This window comes from Schistocerca serialis, chromosome 12 (assembly GCF_023864345.2).
Source record: "Schistocerca serialis cubense isolate TAMUIC-IGC-003099 chromosome 12, iqSchSeri2.2, whole genome shotgun sequence".
Taxonomy (NCBI): domain Eukaryota; kingdom Metazoa; phylum Arthropoda; class Insecta; order Orthoptera; family Acrididae; genus Schistocerca; species Schistocerca serialis.
The window spans coordinates 186,621,703-186,634,930 of record NC_064649.1 but is presented as its reverse complement, the minus strand read 5'-3'; positions in this window follow the sequence as shown (position 1 = coordinate 186,634,930).

Sequence of the window (13,228 nt, the reverse complement as noted above, 5' to 3'; positions counted from 1 at the left end):
CCTTTTGTATTTAATTCCGATGCAATTTATGTGCTTCATCGTCAATAAGAAGGTCAGCTGGATACAGTAAACCTGAAGTGAAGCATCGGAATCTATAGCTTGTGTCACAGGAATGGTTCAAAACATAGAGAGTAAGAAGAGCCAGTTTTCTTGTACCTAAGTCGTCATCGTGCCTTTTGTATATAATTCCGTTGCAATTTCTGTGTTTCATTGTCAATAAGAAGCTCAGAGGGATACAGTAAACCTGAAGTGAAGCATCGGAATCTATAACTAGTGTCACAGGAATGGTTCGAAACATAGACAGTAAGAAGGGTCAGTCTTCTTGTACTTAAGTCGGCATAGTGCCTTTTGTATTTAATTCCGATGCAATATCTGTGTTTCTTCGTCAATAAGATGGTCAGAGGGATACAGTAAAACTGAAGTGAAGCATCGGAATCTATAACTAGTGTCACAGTAATGGTTCAAAACATAAACAGTAAGAAGAGTCAGTCTTCTTGTACTTAAGTCGATATTGTGCCTTTTGTATTTAATTAAGATGCAATTTCTGTGTTTCATTGTCAATAAGGAGGTCAGAGGGATACAGTCAACCTGAAGTGAAGCATCGGAATCAATAACTAGTGTCACAGGAATGGTTCGAATCATAGACAGTAAGAAGGGTCAGTCTTCTAGTACTTAAGTCGGCATTGTGCCTTTTGTATAAAATGCCGATGCAATTTCTGTGTTTCATCGTCAATAAGATGGTCAGCTGGGTACAGTAAACCTGAAGTGAAGCATCGGAATCTATAACTAGTGTCACAGGAATGGTTCAAATCATAGGCAGTAAGAAGAGCCAGTCTTCTTGTACTTGAGTCGGTATTTTGAATTTTGTATTTAATTCCGATGCAATTTCTGTGTTTCATCGTCAATAAGAAGGTCGGAGGGATACAGTAAACCTGAAGTGAAGCATCGGAATCTATAACTAGTGTCACAGGAATGGTTCAAACCATAGACAGTAAGAAGAGCCAGTCTTCTTGTACTTGAGTCGGCATTGTGCCTTTTCTATTTAATTCCGATGCAATTTCTGTGTTTCATCGTCAATAAGAAGGTCAGAGGGATACAAAAAACCTGAAGTGAAGCATCGGAATCTATAGCTAGTGGCACAGGAATGGTTCTAACCATTGACAGTAAGAAGAGTCTGTCTTCTTGTACTTAAGTCGGCATTGTGCCTTTTGTATATAATTCCGATTCAATTTCTGAGTTTCATCGTCAATAAGAAGCTCAAAGGGATACAGTTAACCTGAAGTGAAGCATCGGAATCTTTTAACTAGTGTCACAGGAATGGATCAGAACATTAACAGTAAGTAGAGTCAGTCTTCTTGTAATTTAGTCGGCATTGTGCCTTTTGTATTTAATTAAGATGCAATTTCTGTGTTTCATCGTCAATGAGGAGGTCAGAGGGATAAAGTAAACCTGAAGTGAAGAATCGGAATCTATAACTAGTGTCACAGGAATGGTTCAAAACATAGACAGTAAGAACAGTCAGTTTTCTTGTAATTAATTCGGCATTGTGCCTTATATGTTTAATTCCGATGCAATTTCTGTGTTTCATCGTCAATAAGGAGGCCAGCTGGGTACAGTAAACCTGAAGTGAAGCATCGGAATCTATAACTAGTGTCACACGAATAATTCAAAACATAAACAGTAAGTAGACTCAGTCTTCTTGTACTTTAGTCGGCATTGTGCCTTTTGTATTTTATTGCGATGCAATTTCTGTGCTTCATAGTCAATAAGAAGTTCAGCTGCATACGGTAAACCTGAGGTGAAGCATCGGAATCTATAACTAGTGTCACAGGAATGGTTCAAAACGTAGACAGTAAGATGAGCCAGTCTTCTTGTACTTGAGTCGGCATTGTGCCTTTTGTTTTTAATTCCGATGAATTTTCTGTGTTTGATCGTTAATAAGAAGGTCAGCTGGATACAGTAAACCTGAAGTGAAGCATCGGAATCTATAGCTTGTGTCACAGGAATGGTTCAAAACATAGAGCGTAAGAAGAGTCAGTTTTCTTGTACTTAAGTCGGTATTGTGCCTTTTGTATTTATTTCCGATGCAAATTCTGTGTTTCATCGTCAATAAGAAGGTCAGATCGATACAATAAACGTTAAGTGAAGCATCGGAATCTATAACTAGTGTCACAGGAATGGTTCAAATCATAGAGAGTAGGAAGAGTCAGTCTTTTTGTACTTAAGTGGGCATTGTCCCTTTTATATTTAATAGCGAAGCAATTTCCGTGTTTCATCGTCAATAAGACGATCAGAGGGATACAGTAAACCTGAAGTGAAGCATCTGAATGTATAACTAGTGTCACAGGAATGGTTCAAAACATAGACAGTAAGAAGAGCCAGTCTTCTTGTACTTGAGTCGGCATTGTGCATTTTGTATTTTACTCCGATGCAATTTCTGTGTTTCATCGTCAATACGAAGGTCAGAGGGGTACAGTAAACCTGAAGTGAAGCATCGGAATCTATAACTAGTGTCACAGGAATGGTTCAAAACATAGACAGTAAGAAGAGTCAGTCTTCTTGTACTTAAGCGACATTGTGCCTTTTGTATTTAATTCCGATGCAATTTCTGTGCTTCATACTCAATAAGAAGTTCAGCTGGATACGGTAAACCTGAAGTGAAGCAACGGAATCTATAACTAGTGTCACAGGAATGGTTCAAAACATAGACAGTAAGAAGAGCCAGTCTTCTTGTACTTGAGTCGGCATTGTGCCTTTTGTTTTTAATTGCGATGAATTTCTGTGTTTCATCGTCCACAAGAAGGTCTGAGGGATACAGTAAACATGAAGTGATACATCGGAATCTATAACTAGTGTCACAGGAATGGTTCAAAACATAGACAGTAAGAAGAGTCAGTTTTGTTGTACTTAAGTCGGCATTGTGCCTTTTGTATTTAATTCCGATGCAATTTCTGTGTTTCATCGTCAATAAGAAGGTCAGAGGGATACAGTAAACCTGAAGTGAAACATCGGAATCTATAACTAGTGTCACAGGAATGGTTCAAAACATAGACAGTAGGAAGAGTCAGTTTTCTTCTACTTAAGTCGGCATTATGCCTTATGTATTTAATTCCGATGCAATTTCTGTGTTTCATCGTCTACAGAAAGTCAGCTGAATACAGTAAACCTGAAGTGAAGCATCGGAATCTATAACTAGTGTCACAGGAATGGATCAGAACATTAACAGTAAGTAGAGTCAGTCTTCATGTACTTTAGTCGGCATTGTGCCTTTTGTATTTAATTCCGATGCAATTTATGTGCTTCATCGTCAATAAGAAGGTCAGCTGGAAACAGTAAACCTGAAGTGAAGCATCGGAATCTATAACTAGTGTCACAGGAATGGTTCAAAGCATAGACAGTAAGAAGAGTCAGTGTTCTTGTACTGAAGTCGGCATTGTGCCTTTTGTATTTAATCAAGATGCCATTTCTGTGTTTCAACGTCAAAAATAAGGTCAGAGGGATACAGTAAACCTGAAGTGAAGCATCGGCATCTATAACTAGTGTCACAGGAATGGTTCAAAACATAGACAGTAAGAAGAGTCACTCTTGTTGTACTTAAGTCGGCATTGTGCCTTTTGTATTTAATTAAGATGCAATTTCTGTGTTTCATCGTCAATGAGAAGGTGAAAGGGATACAGTAAACCTGACGTGAGGCATCGGAAACTATAACTAGTGTCACAGGAATGGTTCAAATCATAGACAGTAAGAAGGGTCAGTCTCCTTGTACTTAAGTCGGCATTGTGCCTTTTGTATATAATTCCGATGCAATTTCTGTGTTTCATCGACAATAAGAAGCTCAAAGGGATACAGTAAACCTGAAGTGAAGCATCGGAATCTATAACTAGTGTCACAGGAATGGTTCAAAACATAGACAGTAAGAAGAGTCAGATTTCTTGTACTTAAGTCGGCATTGTGCCTTTTGTATTTAATTCCGATGCAATTTCTGTGTTTCATCGTCAATAAGAAGGTGAGAGTAATACAGTAAACCTGAAGTGATGCATCGGAATCTATAACTAGTGTCACAGGAATGGTTCAAAGCATAGACAGTAAGAAAAGTCAGTTTTCTTGTAATTAAGTCGGCATTGTGCCTTATATGTTTAGTTCCGGTGCAATTTCTGTGTTTCATCGTCAATAAGGAGGTCAGCTGGGTACAGTAAACCTGAAGTGAAGCATCGGAATCTATAACTAGTGTCACAGGAATAATTCAAAACATAAACAGTAAGAAGAGCCAGTCTTCTTGTACTTTAGTCGGCATTGTGCTTTTTGTATTTAATTGCGATGCAATTTCTGTGCTTCATAGTCAATAAGAAGTTCATCTGGATACGGTAAACCTGAAGTGAAGCATCGGAATCTATAACTAGTGTCACAGGAATGGTTCAAAACGTAGACAGTAAGATGAGCCAGTCTTCTTGTACTTGAGTCGGCATTGTGCCTTTTGTTTTTAATTCCGATGAATTTTCTGTGTTTGATCGTTAATAAGAAGGTCAGCTTGATACAGTAAACCTGAAGTGAAGCATCGGAATCTATAGCTTGTGTCACAGGAATGGTTCAAAACATAGAGCGTAAGAAGAGTCAGTTTTCTTGTACTTAAGTCTGTATTGTGCCTTTTGTATTTATTTCCGATGCAGTGTCTGTGTTTCATCGTCATTTAGAAGGTCAGAGGGATACAGTAATACTGAAGTGAAGCATCGGAATCCATAACTAGTGTCACAGGAATGGTTCTAACCATTGACAGTAAGAAGATTTAGTCTTCTTGTACTTAAGTCGGCATTGTGCCTTTTGTATTTAATTCCGATGCAGTGTCTGTGTTTCATCGTCATTAAGAAGGTCAGAGGGATACAGTAATACTGAAGTGAAGCATCGGAATCCATAACTAGTGTCACAGGAATGGTTCAATACATAGACAGTAAGAAGAGTCAGTCTTCTTGTACATAACTCGGCATTGTGCCTTTTCTATTTAATTCCGATGCAATTTCTGTTCTTCATAGTCAATAAGAAGGTCAGCTGGTTACAGTAAACCTGAAGTGAAGCATCGAAATCTATAACTAGCGTCACAGGAATGGTTCAAATCATAGACAGTAAGAAGAGTCAGTTTTCTTGTACTTAAGTCGGTTTTGTGCCCTTTGTATTTCATTCCGATGCAATTTCTGTGTTTCATCGTCAATATGAAGGTCAGAGGGGTACAGTACACTTAAAGTGAAGCATCGGAATCTATAACTAGTGTCACAGGAATGGTTCAAAACATAGACAGTAAGAAGAGTCAGTTTTCTTGTACTTAAGTCGGTATTGTGCCCTTTGTATTACATTCAGACGCAATTTCTGTGTTTCATCGTCAATAAGAAGGTCAGAGGGATACAGTAAACCTAAAGTGAAGCATCGGAATCTATAACTAGTGTCACAGAAATGGTTCAAAACATAGAGAATAAGGAGAGTCAGTCTATTTGTACTTAAGAAGGTATTGTGCCTTTTATATTTAATTCCGATGCAATTTCTGTGTTTCATTGTCAATATGAAGTTCAGCTGGATACGGTAAACCAAAAGTGAAGCATCGGAATCTATAACTAGTGTCACAGGAATGGTTCAAAACATAGACAGTAAGAAGAGCCCGTCTTCCTGTACTTGAGTCGGCGTTGTGCCTTTTGTTTTTAATTGCGATGAATTTTCTGTGTTTGATCGTTAATAAGAAGGTCAGAGGGATACAGTAAACCTGAAGTGAAGCATCGGAATCTATTACTAGCGTCACAGGAATGGTTCAAAGCATAGGCAGTAAGAAGGGTCAGTCTTCTTGTACTTACGTCTGCATTGTGCCTTTTGTATTTAATTCCGATGCAATTTATGTGCTTCATCGTCAATAAGACGGTCAGCTGGATACAGTAAACCTGAAGTGAAGCATCGGAATCTATTGCTTGTGTCACAGGAATGGTTCAAAACATAGAGAGTAAGAAGAGTCAGTTTTCTTGTACATAAGTCGGCATTGTGCCTTTTGTATATAATTCCGTTGCAATTTCTGTGTTTCATCGTCAATACGAAGCTCAGAAGGATACAGTGAACCTGAAGTGAAGCATCGGAATCTATAACTAGTGTCACAGGAATGGTTCGAAACATAGACAGTAAGAAGGGTCAGTCTTCTTGTACTTAAGTTGGCATAGTGCCTTTTGTATTCAATTCCGATGCAATATCTGTGTTTCTTCGTCAATAAGATGGTCAGAGGGATACAGTAAACCTAGAGTGAAGCATCGGAATCTATAATTAGTCTCACATAAATGGATCAAAACATAGACAGTAAGAAGAGCCAGTCTTCTTGTACTTGAGTCGGCATTGTGCATTTTGTATTTAATTCCGATCAATTTTCTGTGTTTGATCGTCAATAAGGTCAGAGGGATACAGTAAACCTGAAGTGAAGCATCGAAATCTATAACTAGTGTCACAGGAATGGTTCAAAACATAAACAGTAAGAAGAGTCAGTCTTCTTGTACTTAAGTCGATATTGTGCCTTTTGTATTTAATTAAGATGCAATTTCTGTGTTTCATCGTCAATAAGAAGTTCAGCTGGATACAGTGAACCTGAAGTTAAGCATCGGAATCTATAACTAGTGTCACAGGAATGGTTCAAATCATAGACAGTAAGAAGAGCCAGTCATCTTGTACTTGAGTCGGCATTGTGCCTTTTGTATTTAATTCCGATCAATTTTCTGTGTTTGATCGTCAATACGAAGGTCAGAGGGATACAGTAAACCTGAAGTGAAGTATCGGAATCTATAACTAGTGTCACAGGAATGGTTCAAAACATAGACAGTAAGAAGAGTCAGACTCCTTGTACTTAAGTTGGCATTGTGCCTTTTGTATTTAATTAAGATGCAATTTCTGTGTTTCATCGTCAATAAGAAGGGCAGAGGGATAGAGTCAACCTGAAGTGAAGCATCGGAATCAATAACTAGTGTCACAGGAAAGGTTCAAAACATAGATAGTAAGAAGAGTCAGTCTTCTTGTACTTAAGTCGGCATTGTGCCATTTGTATATAATTCCGATGCAATTTCTGTGTTTCATCGTCAATAAGAAGGTCAGAGTTATACAGTAAACCTGAAGTGAAGCATAGGAATCTATAACTAGTGTCACAGGAATGGTTCAAAACATAGACATTAAGAAAAGCCAGTCCTCTTGTACTTGAGTTGGCATTGTGCCTTTTGTATTTAATTCCGATGCAATTTCAGTGTTTCATCGTCAATAAGAAGGTCAGAGGGATACAGTAAACCTAAAGTGAAGCATCGGAATCTGTAACCAGTGTCACAGAAATGGTTCAAAACATAGAGAGTAAGATGAGTCAGTCTTTTTGTAGTTATGTCGGCATTGTGCCTTTTATATTTAATTCGGATGCAATTTCTGTGTTTCATCGTCAATAAGAGGATCAGAGGGATACAGTAAACCTGAAGTGAAGCATCGGAATCTATAACTAGTGTCACAGGAATGGTTCGAAACAAAGACAGTAAGAAGAGTCAGTCTTTTTGTACTTAAGAAGGCATTGCGCCTTTTATATTTAATTCCGATGCAATTTCTGTGTTTCATCGTCAATAAGAAGTTCAGCTGGATACGGTAAACCTGACGTGAAGCATCGGAATCTATAACTAGTGTCACAGGAATGGTTCAAAACATAGACGGTAAGAAGAGCCAGTCTTCTTGTACTTGAGTCCGCGTTGTGCCTTTTGTTTTTAATTGCGATAAATTTTCTGTGTTTGATCGTTAATAAGACGGTCAGAGGGATACAGTAAACCTGATGTGAAGCATCGGAATCTATTACTAGCATCACAGGAATGGTTCAAATCATAGGCAGTAAGAAGAGTCAGTCTTCTTGTACTTACGTCTACATTGTGCCTTTTGTATTTAATTCCGATGCAATTTATCTGCTTCATCGTCAATAAGAAGGTCAGCTGGATACAGTAAACCTGAAGTGAAGCATCGGAATCTATAGCTTGTGTCACAGGAATGGTTCATAACATAGAGAGTAAGAAGAGTCAGTTTTCTTGTACTTAAGTCGGCATTGTGCCTTTTGTATATAATTCCGTTGCAATTTCTGTGTTTCATCGTCAATAAGAAGCTCAGAGGGATACAGTAAACCTGAAGTGAAGCATCGGAATCTATAACTAGTGTCACAGGAATGGTTCGAAACATAGACAGTAAGAAGGGTCAGTCTTCTTGTACTTAAGTCGGCATAGTGCCTTTTGTATTTAATTCCGATGCAATATCTGTGTTTCTTCGTCAATAAGATGGTCAGAGGGATACAGTAAACCTGAAGTGAAGCATCGGAATCAATAACTAGTGTCACAGAAATGGATCAAAACATAGACAGTAAGAAGAGCCAGTCTTCTTGTACTTGAGTCGGCATTGTGTATTTTGTATTTAATTCCAATCAATTTTCTGTGTTTGATCGTCAATAAGTAGGTCAGAGGGATACAGTAAACCTGAAGTGAAGCATCGGAATCTATAACTAGTGTCACAGGAATGGTTCAAAACATAGACGGTAAGAAGAGCCGGTCTTCTTGTACTTGAGTCGGCATTGTGCCTTTTCTATTTAATTCCGATGCAATTTCTGTTCTTCATAGTCAATAAGAAGGTCGGCCGGTTACAGTAAACCTGAAGTGAAGCATCGAAATCTATAACTAGCGTCAAAGGAATGGTTCAAATCATGGACAGTAAGAAGAGTCAGTTTTCTTGTACTTAAGTCGGTATTGTGCCCTTTGTATTTCATTCCGATGCAATTTCTGTGTTTCATCCTCAATAAGAAGGTCAGAGGGATACAGTAAACCTAAAGTGAAGCATCGGAATCTATAACTAGTTTCACATGAATGGTTCAAAAATAGACATCAAGAAGAGTCAGTCTTCTTGTACTTAAGTCGGCATTGTGCCTTTTGTATTTAATTTCGATGCAATTTCTCTGCTACATCGTCAATAAGATGGTCAGCTGGATACAGTGAACCTGAAGTTAAGCATCGGAATCTATAACTAGTGTCACAGGAATGGTTCAGATCATAGACAGTAAGAAGAGCCAGTCTTCTTGTACTTGAGCCGGCATTGTGCCTTTTGTATTTAAATCCGATCAATTTTCTGTGTTTGATCGTCAATACGAAGGTCAGAGGGATACAGTAAACCTGAAGTGAAGTATCGGAATCTATAACTAGTGTCACAGGAATGGTTCAAAACATAGACAGTAAGAAGAGTCAGTCTTCTTGTACTTACGTCTGCATTGTGCCTTTTGTATTTAATTCCGATGCAATTAATGTGCTTCATCGTCAATAAGAAGGTCAGCTGGATACATAAAACCTGAAGTGAAGAATCGGAATCAATAGCTTGTGTCACAGGAATGGTTCAAAACATAGAGATTAAGAAGAGTCAGTTTTCTTGTACTTAAGTCGGTATTGTGCCATTTGTATTTAATTCCGATGCAAATTCTGTGTTTCATCGTCAATAAGAAGGTCAGTGGGATGCAGTAAACCTAACGTGAAGCATCGGAATCTATAACTAGTGTCACAGGAATGGTTCAAAACATAGACAGTAAGAAGAGTCAGTCTTCTTGTACTTAAGCGACATGTGCCTTTTGTATTTAATTCCTATGCAATTACTGTGCTTCATACTCAATAAGAAGTTCAGCTGTATACGGTAAACCTGAAGTGAAGCATCGGAATCTATAACTAGTGTCACAGGAATGGTTCAAAACATAGACAGTAAGAAGAGCCAGTCCTCTTGTACTTGAGTCGGCATTGAGCCTTTTGTTTTTAATTGCGATGAATTTTCTGTGTTTGATCGTTAATAAGAAGGTCAAAGGGATACAGTAAACCTGAAGTGAAGCAGCGGAATCTATTACTACCGTCACAGGAATGGTTCAAAACATAGACAGTAAGAAGAGTCAGTTTTCTTGTACTTACGTCTGCATTGTGCCTTTTATATTTAATTCCGATGCAATTTCTGTGTTTCATCGTCAATAAGACGATCAGAAAGATACAGTAAACCTGAAGTGAAGCATCGGAATCTATAACTAGTGTCACAGGAATGGTTCAAAACATAGACAGTAAGAAGAACCAGTCTTCTTGTACTTGAGTCGGCATTGTGCCATTTCTATTTAATTCTGATGCAATTTCTGTGTTTCATCGTCAAGAAGATGGTCAGAGGGATACAGTAAACCTGAAGTGAAGCATCGGAATCTATAACTAGTGGCACAGGAATGGTTGTATCCATTGACAGTAAGAAGAGTCAGTCTTCTTGTACTTAAGTCGGCATTGTGCCTTTTGTATTTAATTCCGATGCAGTGTCTGTGTTTCATCGTCATTAAGAAGGTCAGAGGGATACAGTAAAACTGAAGTGAAGCATCGGAATCTATAACTAGTGTCACAGGAATGGTTCAATACATAGACAGTAAGAAGAGTCAGTCTTCTTGTACATAAGTCGGCATTGTGCCTTTTCTATTTAATTCCGATGCAATTTCTGTTCTTCATAGTCAATAAGAAGGTCAGCTGGTAACAGTAAACCTGAAGTGAAGCATCGAAATCTATAACTAGCGTCACAGGAATCGTTCAAATCATGGACAGTAAGAAGAGTCAGTTTTCTTGTACTTAAGTCGGTATTGTGCCCTTTGTATTTCGTTCCGATGCAATTTCTGTGATTCATCGTCAATAAGAAGGTCAGAGGGATACAGTACACCTAAAGTGAAGCATCGGAATCTATAACTAGTGTCACAGGAATGGTTCAAAACATAGACAGTAAGAAGAGTCAGTTTTCTAGTACTTAAGTCGGTATTGTGCCCTTTGTATTTCATTCTGATGCAATTTCTGTGTTTCATCGTCAATAAGAAGGTCAGAGGGATACAGTAAACCTAAAGTGAAGCATCGGAATCTATAACTAGTGTCACAGGAATGGTTCAAATCATAAACAGTAAGAAGAGTCAGTCTTCTTGTAATTAAGTCGATATTGGGCCTTTTGTATTTAATTAAGATGCAATTTCTGTGTTTCATCGTCAATAAGAAGGTCAGAGGGATACAGTCAACCTGAAGTCAAGCATCGGAATCAATAACTGGTGTCACAAGAAAGGTTCAAACATAGACAGTAAGTAGAGCCAGTCTTCTTGCACTTAAGACGGCATTGTGCCTTTTGTATAAAATGCCGATGCAATTTCTGTGTTTCATCGTCAATAAGATGGTCAGCTGGGTACAGTAAACCTGAAGTGAAGCATCGGAGTCTATAACTAGTGTCACAGGAATGGTTCTAATCATAGGCAGTAAGAAGAGCCAGTCTTCTCATACTTGGGTGGGCATTTTGAATTTTGTATTTAATTCCGAAGAAATTTCTGTGTTTGATCGTCAATAAGAAGGTCAGAGGGATTCAGTAAACCTGAAGTGAAGCATCGGAATCTATAACTAGTTTCACAGGAATGGTTCAAAACATAGACATCAAGAAGAGTCAGTCTTCTTGTACTTAAGTCGGCTTTGTGCCTTTTGTATTTAATTCCGATGCTGTTTCTGTGTTTCATCGTCAATAAGAAGGTTAGAGTGATACAGTAAAACTGAAGTGATGCATCGGAATCTATAACTAGTGTCACAGGAATGGTTCAAAACATAGACAGTTACATGAGTCGGTCTTCTTGTACTTAAGTCGGCATTGTCCCTTTTGTATTTAATTCCGATGCAATTTCTCTGCTACATCGTCAATAAGATGGTCAGCTGGATACAGTGAACCTGAAGTTAAGCATCGGAATCTATAACTAGTGTCACAGGAATGGTTCAGATCATAGACAGTAAGAAGAGCCAGTCTTCTTATACTTGAGTCGGCATTGTGCCTTTTGTATTTAATTCCGATCAATTTTCTGTGTTTGATCGTCAATAAGAAAGTCAGAGGGATACAGTTAACCCGAAGTGAAGCAACGGAATCTAATACTAGCGTCACGGGAATTGTTCAAAACATAGACAGTAAGAAGAGTCAGTCTTCTTGTACTTACGTCTGCATTGTGCCTTTTGTATTCAATTAAGATGCAATTTCTGTATTTCATCGTCAATGAGGAGGTCAGAGGGATACAGTAAACCTGAAGTGAAGCATCGGAATCTATAACTAGTGTCACAGGAATGGTTCAAAACATAGACAGTAAGATGAGTCAGTTTTCTTGTACATAAGTCGGCATTGTGCCTTTTGTATTTAATTCCGATGCAATTTCTGTGTTTCATCGTCAATAAGAAGGTCAGCTGGATACAGTAAACCTGAAGTGAAGCATCGGAATCTATAACTAGTTGTCACAGGAATGGTTCAAAACATAAACTGTAAGTTGAGTCAGTCTTCTTGTACTTACGTCTGCATTGTGCCTTTTGTATTTAATTCCGATGCAATTTATGTGCTTCATCGTCAATAAGAAGGTCAGCTGGATACATAAAACCTGAAGTGAAGCATCGGAGTCAATAGCTTGTGTCACAGGAATGGTTCAGAACATAGAGAGTAAGAAGAGTCAGTTTTCTTGTACTTAAGTCGGTATTGTGCCATTTGTATTTAATTCCGATGCAAATTCTGTGTTTCATGGTCAATAAGAAGGTCAGTGGGATGCAGTAAACCTAAAGTGAAGCATCGGAATTTATAACTAGTGTCACAGGAATGGTTCAAATCATAGAGAGTAGGAAGAGTCAGTCTTTTTGTACTTAAGTGGGCATTGTCCCTTTTATATTTAATACCGATGCAATTTCTGTGTTTCATCGTCAATAAGACGATCAAAGGGATACAGTAAACCTGAAGTGAAGCATCTGAATCTATAACTAGTGTCACAGGAAAGGTTCAAAACATAGACAGTAAGAAAGGCCAGTCTTCTTGTACTTGAGTCGGCATTGTGCCTTTTGTGTTTTACTCCGATGCAATTTCTGTGTTTCATCGTCAATACGAAAGTCAGAGAGATACAGTGAACCTGAAGTGAAGCATCGGAATCTATAACTAGTGTCACAGGAATATTTCAAAACATAGACAGTAAGAAGAGTCAGTCTTCTTGTACTTAAGCGACATTTTGCCTTTTGTATTTAATTCCTATGCAATTTCTGTGCTTCATACTCAATAAGAAGTTCAGCTGTATACGGTAAACCTGAAGTGAAGAATCGGAATCTATAACTAGTGTCACAGGAATGGTTCAAAACATAGACAGTAAGAAGAGCCAGTCTTCTTGTACTTGAGTCGG